Consider the following 12200-nt stretch of genomic DNA (forward strand, 5'->3'; position numbering starts at 1 on the left):
AACTCTAAATTACTGTTCTTATCATGCGTATATGGATGGAATGCATATTTCAAGACCACCAACACAAGCAACTGTTCCTGTAGTATTGGCCTAGTAGTAACATGGTCATGTGTTTGAATCTCAAGTTATACATATACATATACAATGTTTAGCTTGAATGCAGTTTAAACCACTTTGGAAAAAGTGTCTGCCAAATCCATAAATGTAATGCTAGCTCAAAAGCAATACTCTCATTCTGATCCTAATGCAAACATTTGAACACTGATTTAACTTTTTTGTGAAGATTGTAATTGTTTAAAGTTAATATATATATTCAGATCCCAGCTTAATGTGCAGAGATAAGTAAGCCATTCAAAATGTTAAAAAATTGTTCTGTTTGTTTGAGCATCCAGACCAGCCCGATACAGAAACATTGGCTCAACCACTGGCATTAGTTTGGAGGCCAGGAAAAATCACCTGTTGGACAAATGGAAGATGTGGTGAGTGTGCAGGTAACCTGTTTGAGAATTAGTATTGCAATTCTGTTTTGTGACACTAGTGGTGCAATTGAGTTGACAGAATCAAGATTTCCTCTTTGCGGAAGTTTAAAGTAGTTTTTATATATTTTAGCTCTTTTAATAAATTCCTCTTAATTGACTTCCATGTATACAAATACTTACATATATTCACTCAAAATGACTAATAAAAAAGAATCCCCACATTGTTTTAGTTTTGAGATTAGGTGACCAAGATCACCCCTGTCATATCCCAGGGGGATATGTGGTTTCTCTCCATACTTCTGCACCACACCACATTGGCGTTCTGTTCGGTGGGTCAGGCATTGGAAGAAGGGAACGTTTCCAAAGCCCTGACATTTTTATGTGAATGTGGTGAACCGCACTTGATTTGTAAAAGATTCATGGCTGGGTGGAATTTGGGACCACAAAATGAATTATTTTGCATGTCTCTTGCCTTCGAACCAAAGATTTAGCCTGTGGCAATGAACAGGATAAAGGTTAACAGCAGAAATTGTTCCTGGAAAACTTCCTGACCTATTTACACAATATTAATAATATCTTATGTGATTCAGACTGCACTAAAGTATCTTTTAAAGATTAACATGACAGAAATACACATTTATTTCCAGGAATAAATAGATTTAGAGCAATTGTACATTCTTTTTGTTAGCTTGTCGTTTTCTAAATCAGTTCTCTGCTGGTTTTGTTTTAGGACCTAGATTTCATATTAGACATCAAAGGTCAACCCAACACAGTACCAATGTTGTTTATCATGCAAAATTAATCAATCATTTATCATTAAAATCATTTTTTAAATGATCATGAACTGCAAAATGATGAACATAAAAGGATGATTAGGAAAACTGACAGTTTTGTAACTGCATAAACAAAAGCAGAAGAGTGAATCATCCTGCAAAGTACAAACACTGTGCCAAATACTGTCTTAGTATAAGTCTGGTTACATTTGTGCCAAAATGCTGTTACCATGAGTTTGATTGGATGCACATAAACATTTTCTCCTCTCTTGTAAAAGTTGATAAGCCTATCTATTTTTCTATCCTAAGAACTGCATCCAACCATGTAACTTTGCCATTTTAAATACAGAATAAAAATAAGAATTCATACATCTACGTCGTATGCCATCTTTGAACATCTGGATACGTCAATCATAAAATGATTGCAAGATTCCAAGAATCTTAACACTTTACAATCTGCCCTCGTCTGCATACGGTTTGCTGATTGGTTATGGAAATAGCTTTATTTGTTTTCCCTAGTGTGAATGACAAATCGGTGGAAGAATCTGCCCTTTCAGAAATCATCTTACTGAGACGCTTGATGGTTTCATTCATACAAGAGCTTTCAAAAGTCCTTTAAGCAAGGGCGTAGCAGAGGTGGGACACTCTTTAAAAAGGTGATTTTTGTCCCCCGCACTTTTCCAAGCTAAACCCATACCAAGTCCAAATGATGGATTTATATACAGTATTCTTTGCATTTTGTTACTTTGGGCTGATTGAGCAACCTTCCAGCCAATCACAGGTGAGTTTCATGAGCCGAAACAACCCTTACGTAATAGGCCGTCAGTCAGGCAGTCTAATCAATGCGGCTCCGTTCATTTCTACAAAGTTGCTTTCAACAATGCTCATTTATCCATGTTCTTTATCAGCATTGATGTTGATCTAAATGAATAATCTAGAGATGAGGAACACACAAATGAGAGTTATTTATAGGCAAATCATTCTTGATTGGCGGCATTACGTGAATCAGTAATTTATATCAGTGCCTTTGTCTTCATTAAGTTATGCTTTTTACATTATTTTTGTGAGGTAATAGTTTGATTGGTTGTTTTTGCCAATTTAAGCAGATTACTAGATCTGTGTTAAATATGTAAAGCTATTTTTAATGTCAGCTCCAGTTTTTTATCTCTATGTTGGTGTGCAGTCAACAAACTATAGGAAAAAAGATACATCTGCTGTGTTCTTAGAACACATTTTACTGAAGTCAATAGACATGCAGACATGCTTTTTTATACATGAAAAAGTACAGACGCTATTGAAACTCATAATTAATATAAGACTATTATTGTTATCTTTTGATACAAGTAATGCTCATCAGCTCACAAACTGTAGGAAATTATATATTTGCTTTGTTCATATAATGCTTAAAACCTCTACTAAAGTCTCTTTGTAGGTCTGTAGACATACAAATTTTAAAGGATTAAAATTTCCTTTTGATAGTTGATTCAGTGACTAACTCATTTCACACAAGACACCCATATGTCACCACCTTCTGGCATCACCAATCATTAAATGGATCTGAACAAATTTTGGTGAACGTTATCAAAACATTCGAGGCACTTGGATACATTTAAATCTCACAAAGACCAAGCACAAAGTAAAAAATTTAATTGTGCACATGCACAATTGTTATAATTGTAATTGATTGAATAATTTAGTCAGGACAAGCTTGAGTTCAGTCTTTTATTGTCGTGTGTGAAACAGAAGCAAGTGCTCCACAAGATGCCTTTTATTTTTGCAGGTAATTTTGCGAAATTTTGAATTATTTGGCAATAATTGAATCTTACAATACTACAAATATTAAAAGTAAATAATATGTATATATTAATATTATACTTATATCATACTTATGTCAGACGTTTACATACACCTTAGCTAAATACATTTAATCTAATTTTTTCACAATTCCTGACATTTAATCATAGAAAATATTCCCTGTCTTAGGTCAGTAAGGATCACTACTTTATTTTAAGAATGTGAAATGTCAGAATAATAGAAGAGAGAATTATTTATTTTAGCTTTTATTTCTTTCATCACATTCCCAGTGGGTCAGAAGTTTACATAAACTTTGTAAGTATTTGGTTGCAGTGCCTTTAAATTGTTTAACTTTAAACCTTTTGGGTAGATTTCCACAAGCTTCTCACCATAAGTTTCTGGAATTCTTTCCCATTCCTCCAGACAGAACTAGTGTAATTTAGTCAGGTTTGTAGGTCTCATTGCTCATACATGATCTTTCAGTTCTGCCAAAAAAATGTCTGGGTCAGGGCTTTGTGATGGTCACTCCAATACCTTGACTTTGTTGTCCTTAAGCCATTTTGCCACAACTTTGGAGGTATGCTTGGGGTTATTGTCCACTTTGGAAGACACATTTGCAACCAAGTTTTAACTTCCTTGCTGATGTCTTGAAATGTTGCTTCAAAATATCCACATAATTTTGCTTGCTCATGATGCCATCTATTTTGTGAAGTGCACCAGTCCCTGCTGCAGCAACACACCCCCACAACATGATGCTGTCACCCTCATGCTTCACAGTTGGGATGATGTTCTTTGGCTTGCAAGCCTCACCCTTTTTCCTCCAAACATAATGATGGTCATTATGGTCGAACAGTTACATTTTTGTTTCATTAGACCAGAGGATATTTCTCCAAAAGTAAGATCTTTGTCCCTATGTGCCCTTGCAAACTGTAGTTTGGATTTATATATATATTTATATATATATATATATATACACTCACCTAAAGGATTATGAGGAACACCTGTTCAATTTCTCATTAATGCAATTATCTAATCAACCAATCATATGGCAGTTGCTTCAATGCATTTAGGGGTGTGGTCCTGGTCAAGACAATCTCCTGAACTCCAAACTGAATGTCAGAATGGGAAAGAAAGGTGATTTAAGCAATTTTGAGCGTGGCATGGTTGTTGGTGCCAGACGGGCCGGTCTGAGTATTTCACAATCTGCTCAGTTACTGGGATTTTCACGCACAACCATTTCTAGGGTTTACAAAGAATGGTGTGAAAAGGGAAAAACATCCAGTATCGCGGCAGTCCTGTGGGCTGAAAATGCCTTGTTGATGCTAGAGGTCAGAGGAGAATGGGCCGACTGATTCAAGCTGATAGAAGAGCAACTTTGCCTGAAATAACCACTCGTTACAACCGAGGTATGCAGCAAAGCATTTGTGAAGCCACAACACGCACAACCTTGAGGCGGATGGGCTACAACAGCAGAAGACCCCACCGGGTACCACTCATCTCCACTACAAATAGGAAAAAGAGGCTACAATTTGCAAGAGCTCACCAAAATTGGACAGTTGAAGACTGGAAAAATGTTGCCTGGTCTGATGAGTCTCGATTTCTGTTGAGACATTCAGATGGTACAGTCAGAATTTGGGGTAAACAGAATGAGAACATGGATCCATCATGCCTTGTTACCACTGTGCAGGCTGGTGGTGGTGGTATCATGGTGTGGGGGATGTTTTCTTGGCACACTTTAGGCCCCTTAGTGCCAATTGAGCATTGTTTAAATGCCACGGCCTACCTGAGCATTGTTTCTGACCATGTCCATCCCTTTATGGCCACCATGTACCCATCCTCTGATGGCTACTTCCAGCAGGATAATGCACCATGTCACAAAGCTCGAATCATTTCAAATTGGTTTCTTGAACATGACAATGAGTTCACTGTACTAAAATGGCCCCCACAGTCACCAGATCTCAACCCAATAGAGCATCTTTGGGATGTGGTGGAATGGGAGCTTCATGCCCTGGATGTGCATCCCACAAATCTCCATCAACTGCAAGATGCTATCCTATCAATATGGGCCAACATTTCTAAAGAATTCTTTCAGCACCTTGTTGAATCAATGCCACGTAGAATTAAGGCAGTTCTGAAGGCGAAAGGGGGTCAAACACAGTATTAGTATGGTGTTCCTAATAATCCTTTAGGTGAGTGTATATATATATATACACGATATAGGACTCGTATTACTGTGGATATAGATACTTGTCTACCGGTTTCCTCCAGCATCTTTACAAGGTCCTTTGCTGTTGTTCGGGAATTGATTTGCACTTTTTTTAAACGTGAAACAATCTGTCTGTAAGCAATTGTTGGAAAAAATACTTGTGTCATGCACAAATTAGATGTCCTAAACGACTTGCCAAAACTATAGTTTGCTAATATGAAATCTGTGGTGTATGTTAATTTCTTACTTCAACTGTATATATTAAATACAAAACATGGTAAATGTTGGGTCTGTGCAAGCCACCTACTGACTGCTGTTTTATGACTGCTATGCCCCTGCATTTAAGGCAAGTCAGGTAAGTCAGCAGCCATATTCATAACATCTCTGTGCAGCTATTTTTTTATCATATAAGTACAGCTCTTACCTGCAACCTTCATTCATAGTCTAATAAATGTCATTGTGCATTCTCAGGTAAAACAAGCAAACATGCAATTTAAAAAGTTGACTGGCTCTTTTAACTGTAAGGTGGGACTTAAACTGCCATATTAAAGGAATAGTTCACCTAAATATGAAAATTGTCTCATCATATACTCATGCCATGAGTAGGTGTGTAGCCTATGACTTTTTTTCTTCTGCTGAAGGTTTTTAGAAGAACATTTTAGCTCTGTAGGTCCTTACAATGCAAGTGACACATAAAGACAGCATAAACGTAATCTATATGACTCCAGTGGTTTTACATATCTTCAGAAGCGAAGTGTGGGTGAGAAACAGATCAGTATTTAAGTCCTTTTATTACTATCTATTTCTTTTCAATCTCCACTTTCACATTCTTCTTTTATTTTTTGCCGATTCTAATTCTTGTTCTGATTCTAATTTCTCAGAAAACATACAGAAAAATAGTGCAAAATGCTTGTACAGTAAGTAAAAAAAAAATACAAATACAAAGCCTAAGTCAAAACTAAGAAAAAAAAATAGTTATCTTGGAAGTTGTGTTAAACCAATCGTATTAGGGTTTTTTTGATCAAGAAAGTGTTTATAAAAATGCAGTTAATTCAATAACGGTGGAGAACCGCCATATTTAGCATTGCAATTTCCCCCATTCATATGGATATGAGTGGGTTGTCTCAGCTCCTAATAATGTCTCTGGCATTTCCGACAGGGAACAAAAACAGATGTACAAATGTGTGTAGAACCATTGCAGCCTGTGTCTTCAATGGTTCTTCACACAGTTAATTCCAATGAGATGCAAAACAATTGCACAGCGTGACTTAACTCTTTTATTGTTAAACATCTCATCCAAAATTCCTCGATTCAGTGCAGACCAAGAACCTATCAGTGAACATGTATAGCAGAATATTACAAAATGTCCATGAAATGAGCCTAATACAATGCAGACTACATGTAGCTTAATGTCCGCTTAAGAATCGTTAAGTAAAACTGCCCGCTTATCCACACAGACAGCATTCCAATCCACAGAGATCTATTTCTGGACCAGAATGTCCAGGGACATGCCAATATAAATACCTGTTTTCATTTCTTTTGCCAGAGGGAGAAAAAAATATGCATCTGGGTTGATTTGTAATGTCTGGCAAGTAGTGAACAATGTTCCACCTCTGTGGAAAATGGAGAGCCAATGTTTTTTCCTGACTTGTGCCCAGGTTAATGACTGGTTCTGAGTGCCCTGGGGATGTAACTCAAACCAGGTTTCAGTCTCTAATTTTTGCACCACATTTTCATTTCAGGCTGCAATTTTGTTATTTTTATGAAATACATTATCTTACAGATTGACCTACATCCTCATTCCAAGGTCAAACTTTATTTAAGGTTATTCTGAACAAGCTGACCATGTTAAAAATAATATGCATTATTCTAACTTGAGAAAAATAATTAATAAAGGAATAGTTCACCCATAATGTTCTCACCTATGTTGTTCCAAATGCTGTTTGCTTTTATGTGGACGACAACTGGATAATTTTTGAAGAACTGTCATGCTGTTCATTTCCATACATTGACAGTTCACAGACACACACACACAAAAAAAAACAGTTCGGGAAGCACTGGCACCGCGGTCAGTTCACCTCAAGTTTAATGATGTATCTAGAGCACAAGTTTTTGACAAGGAAACAAAACATCACACAGACAGGCACAGTAACAACCTCTGCTAATGGACCTAAATGGATCTGTAGATGGATGCTCTGCCTGTGTTTCATGTGGGTCAACTTGATGATATCACTGTTCTGCAAGCGTGTTGAAATTGGTAAATGGAGAAAACGAGCCACTGATAGGGAAGCTCCTTGCATTTCTCTTTTCTGGGAACATTTTCTTTTTGCAGTCAATTACAACAGCGATGGTCAAAAGACACTTACAAAAAACAGACATTGCTCGACCCAAGTGCTGTGTGTACTGGTAATATATGTCAATAACGCACGCGCTTAAGGGTTTATGCTCTTTGATGATGCTATTAAGATGCCATTATAATGATACATTGATACATGATAAATCGTTTACGCCGACAGCACCCAGGGAAAGTGAGCCGAAACGGCACTCCTTTCCAGTGCAAATTTGGAGAGACAAGTTAAAATAATTAAAGCATTTGGGGTGTTCATGTGGGTGCACATACATGAAAATCATGTATGATTAAAATACTCCAGCAGCATTATCACAACATTCCTTCTCGCATGCATTTTAAGAGCAAGGTTATTCCTTTTATAGTGATGTACAGCTTTCGAATATTGACTATATGTTTAGATTAATTTTAAGTGCACTTTATGTTGATGCATGTAGCGTATTAGTGCAGGTATTAAGTTAAAACGTTGATTTAGTAATTAGAGAAAATGTTTGGATCCTAACGAAAATGTTTTCTAATTATCTGTTGTCCAATGTCTGTGTTTCTTTGCCAACTCTAACCTTTTCTTTTGTTTTTCTGTTTCAAAAGTGGCTTTTCTTTGCAATTCTTCCAATAAGGCCTGCACCCCTGAGTCTTCTCTTTACTGTTGTACAAGAAACGTGTTGAGCGGGTAGAATTCAATGAAGCTGTCAGCTGAGGACATGTGAGGTGTCTATTTCTCAAACTAGAGACTCTGATGTACTTCTCTTGTTTAGTTGTACATCTGGCCTTCCACATCTCTTTCTGTCCTTGTTAGAGCCAGTTGTCCTTTGTCTTTGAAGACTGTAGTGTACACCTTTGTATGAAATCTTCAGTTATTTGGAAATTTCAAGCATTGTATAACCTTCAGTCCACAAAACAATGATTGACTGACGAGTTTCTAGAGAAAGCTGTTTCTTTTTTCCACTTTTGACCTAATATTGACCTTACGACATGTCAGTCTACTGCATACTGTGGCAACTCGAAAAAAATGTTAGCTTCATTTAACAAACCAAATTGCTTGAAGCTGTGTTTGATATAATGGCAAGTGATTTTCTAGTACCAAATTAGCAATTTAGCATGATTTTTCAAGGATAAGATGTTGAAGTGATGGCTGCTGGAAATGGGGCCTGTCTAGATTAGATTTTTTTTTACATCAGTAATGTCCTGACTATACTTTTTGATCAGTTGAATGCCACTTTGGTGAATTAAAGTACCAATTTCCTTCCGAAACAGCAAAAACTGTACATTATTCCAAACTTTCCGCCTGTGCGTGTGTGTGTGCGTGCGTGCGTGCGCGTGCGTGTGTGCGTATGAGAAGAACAGGACAGCATTCGGCAGCTCACAAATCTTTAATTCCTGATATACAAACAAATGTAAATCAGCCTCTTAGTGGAAGTCACCCTCATTAATGCTCTCACTGCATCACCAATGCAAAGAGCAATAAATCAATAAAATGCATATAACAGAGAACATACCTGATATACAAACAAATGTAAATCAGCCTCTTAGTGGAAGTCACCCTCATTAATGCTATAAAACAAATGTGATGTACACTTGTCACATGTGCTCTCATTTCACATTTAGGCCCAGATGCAAAAATATCACTTAATCGGGATGAAATGACAAAAATAAACACACAAATAGGTAAACTAATATTATACACATGAATTAGAGTGAACATATAGACATAAAAGCAACAATTAAAATTAGGATTAAAGATGATTATCGGGAGCCCAAAATAACCTCACCTTTCAATGCAAAGAGGAAGAGGAGGGGACAGAACAGGAAATTATATTGACTCATGACATCACATCACTTAAAGAGAAAGGTAATCACTTCACTTAGGCAGTCATATCAGGTACACGTAAACGAACAATTTTGTGAGAATTCTAATAAACTATACATACATTTAACAGTACACTTTATGTACCTGTTACATCCACAGTAAAATGAGTCCTATATCGATATAACCTGAAAGGCTACTCAGCAAGGAAGAAGCCACAGCTCCAAAACTGCCACAAGAAAATCCAGACTACAGTTTGCAAGTGCACATGGGGACAAAGATCTTACTTTTGGAGAAATGTAAAAAATGTAACTGTTTGACCATAATGATCATCGTTATGTTTGGTGGAAAAAGGGTGAGGCTTGCAAGCCGAAGAACACCATCCCAACTGTGAAGCATGGGGGTGGCAGCATCATGTTGCCCTCTTACAGGTCCATCAGGCCAAGGCTTTGAAAGAGCTGCATGAGGGTAGTTCTGATCCCAGTGTGCTTCAAGAGCTGCACTTGTCGAACGACCTCACCCTCCATACTACTAATGTCACAGCGTGCGCACTCGGGCAGACGATGTCCGTGCTTGTGGTCCAGGAGCGCCACCTGTAGCTGAACCTGGTCGAGATGAGGGATGCAGATAAGGCATGGTTCCTCAACGCGCCCATCTCCCAGGTCGGACTCTTCGGCGACACCATCGAGGACTTCGCCCAGCAGTTCTTGGCAGTGAAGCAACAGACTTAGGGCATCCAGCACATCTTGCCCAGGCATGGCTCAAGAGTGCGCACCCCATCTGTTCGCCAAGGGCGTCCCCCTGCGGCGATACAAACCCAAGCGGCTCCGCACCAGCCCGAGCCCAGCCCTCGACCCTGGCTTTTCTCCTCGCAGGAGAAAGACGCCCCCCTCCTCTCGGCTGGCCAAAAAGACCCATAGGAGGGCTCCAAAGCACCCCTGAGATGGTAGACCCGAGGATCGAGACGTCTGCAGGAACTCCGGAGCTGGAAGTCAGACCACTCCATCCCCCGGTGGAGGGCCAGGAGGAAAATCTTTTGTTCCATTTTCCTTTTCTGTTCGCCACACCCTGTATGGGCTACGGTACCCACATTGTCAAAAAAAGAGCAGTTTCCTCTCTCCTCAGGTCATACCGCCGGTGCCCACGGTCGCCGCCTGTGGCAACTGGACACAGTAAGTGTCGACACAATGTCGAGTGAGTGAAAGAAGGGGAACGTCTCGGTTACTAAAATCTTGGTTGTACACTCCGTTCCCTGATGGAGGGAACGAGATGTTCTGTCCCTCTTGCCACAGGTTGTACTGTACCACTCTAGCGGCCGGGACATTGTCTCGGCTCGTCAGTGCAAAACCTGAATGAATCCGCATTCCAGCTCCCTTTTATACCCGTATGTTGGGGGGAGTGGCATGCAAATTCTACTCGCCAATTCTAATTGGCCTTTACTCAAAGATCTGAAGGTGTCTGTGGCTCTCAAGATCGACCCCTAGTGTCACTACATTGACTCAACATCTTGTTCCCTCCATCAGGGAACGGAGGTTACGACAGTAACCGAGACGTTTTTCTCTGCAATAAATCTGCTGATATTGCAACTCTTCTGTGCAACAATGATCCTCTAGTATTCTATTATATGATGCATTGAATAGTCTTGACTGCACAAACAAATACGATTTCCAATTTTAAATGAATTCTAATTCTATTCTAGTTCTAATTCTTTTCTCATTTTACTTTTCACATTTTTCAATTTCTTTTTCAATTTTAATTATTTTATTTTATTTTTGTACTTTGTACTATTAACTTTTTATCTGAGGAACGAACTTGCTTGTTTTGATTATTTGGGGGTTACCTCCTCTCCATTCCCCGGAATCTACACCCCTGAATATTGTATTATTAAGTTTAAGCTTTGCTGCATATTGAAGTTCAATATCACATAAAATTAATCTTCAATTTTCAAACTTCTGTTCTCAACATTACATTTTCACTTCCCTTCTTTATTTTGTTATTTATTTTTTATAATTTTTTTCTGGCCTTGCTCTTAGTCAGAATCCAAACCATATGTGTGGAACCACTCTAGTTTGCCAGAAAGTGAGAAAAAAAATAAAAAAAAGACACCTGTCTTCAATATGCAAAAAGATGGTTTTGTGGAACATTTTAAAGTATGTTCAAGGCTAGCCCTAAGACAGAGACAGAGGAAACATTTAAATCATAAATGCTAAATTGTGGATTTTTTCAGCATTATTAATTAGAATAATGATTACATTTTTTTTTATTTGCAGTTGCTCAAACATAAAGTGTTAGTTTATAATGTATTGATTTGAATACATCTGCATATATTTAGTAAAACTTAGTAACCTTCAGGGATCATGTTCTTTAAAATAAGGCCTTAAAAGATAGTCTAAAAATATAATCTAATTACTGAATATTTAAATATAGTCTATTTTAATTTTATGTTTTATATTTATTTTTTATTTTTTTCAATAGCCAGTATTATTATTATTATTATTGATATTAGTGTGTTTTATTCATTAGCCTAACTTAGATTGTATTCAAATAAACAAACAACAGTATAAAAAATACTGTATCATCTAGTAAATAAATGTTTATTTAGAATTTCTAAATGAAGCAGTATATATTACATTTATCAGCCTGAGAGGTACATTTACAAATGTACCTCTCAGGCTGATATGTATAACTCACAGTCACCTAAAGAGTAGTGCATGTTCATCAGGGAGGGCTTATATAGTCGCTTGTGTTTCTCTCCGCCACATAAACACACTGTACAGTGTGAACCGGCTGTACCGAG

The sequence above is a fragment of the Xyrauchen texanus genome, chromosome 7 (genome assembly GCF_025860055.1).
Source record: "Xyrauchen texanus isolate HMW12.3.18 chromosome 7, RBS_HiC_50CHRs, whole genome shotgun sequence".
Classification (NCBI taxonomy): Eukaryota; Metazoa; Chordata; class Actinopteri; order Cypriniformes; family Catostomidae; genus Xyrauchen; species Xyrauchen texanus.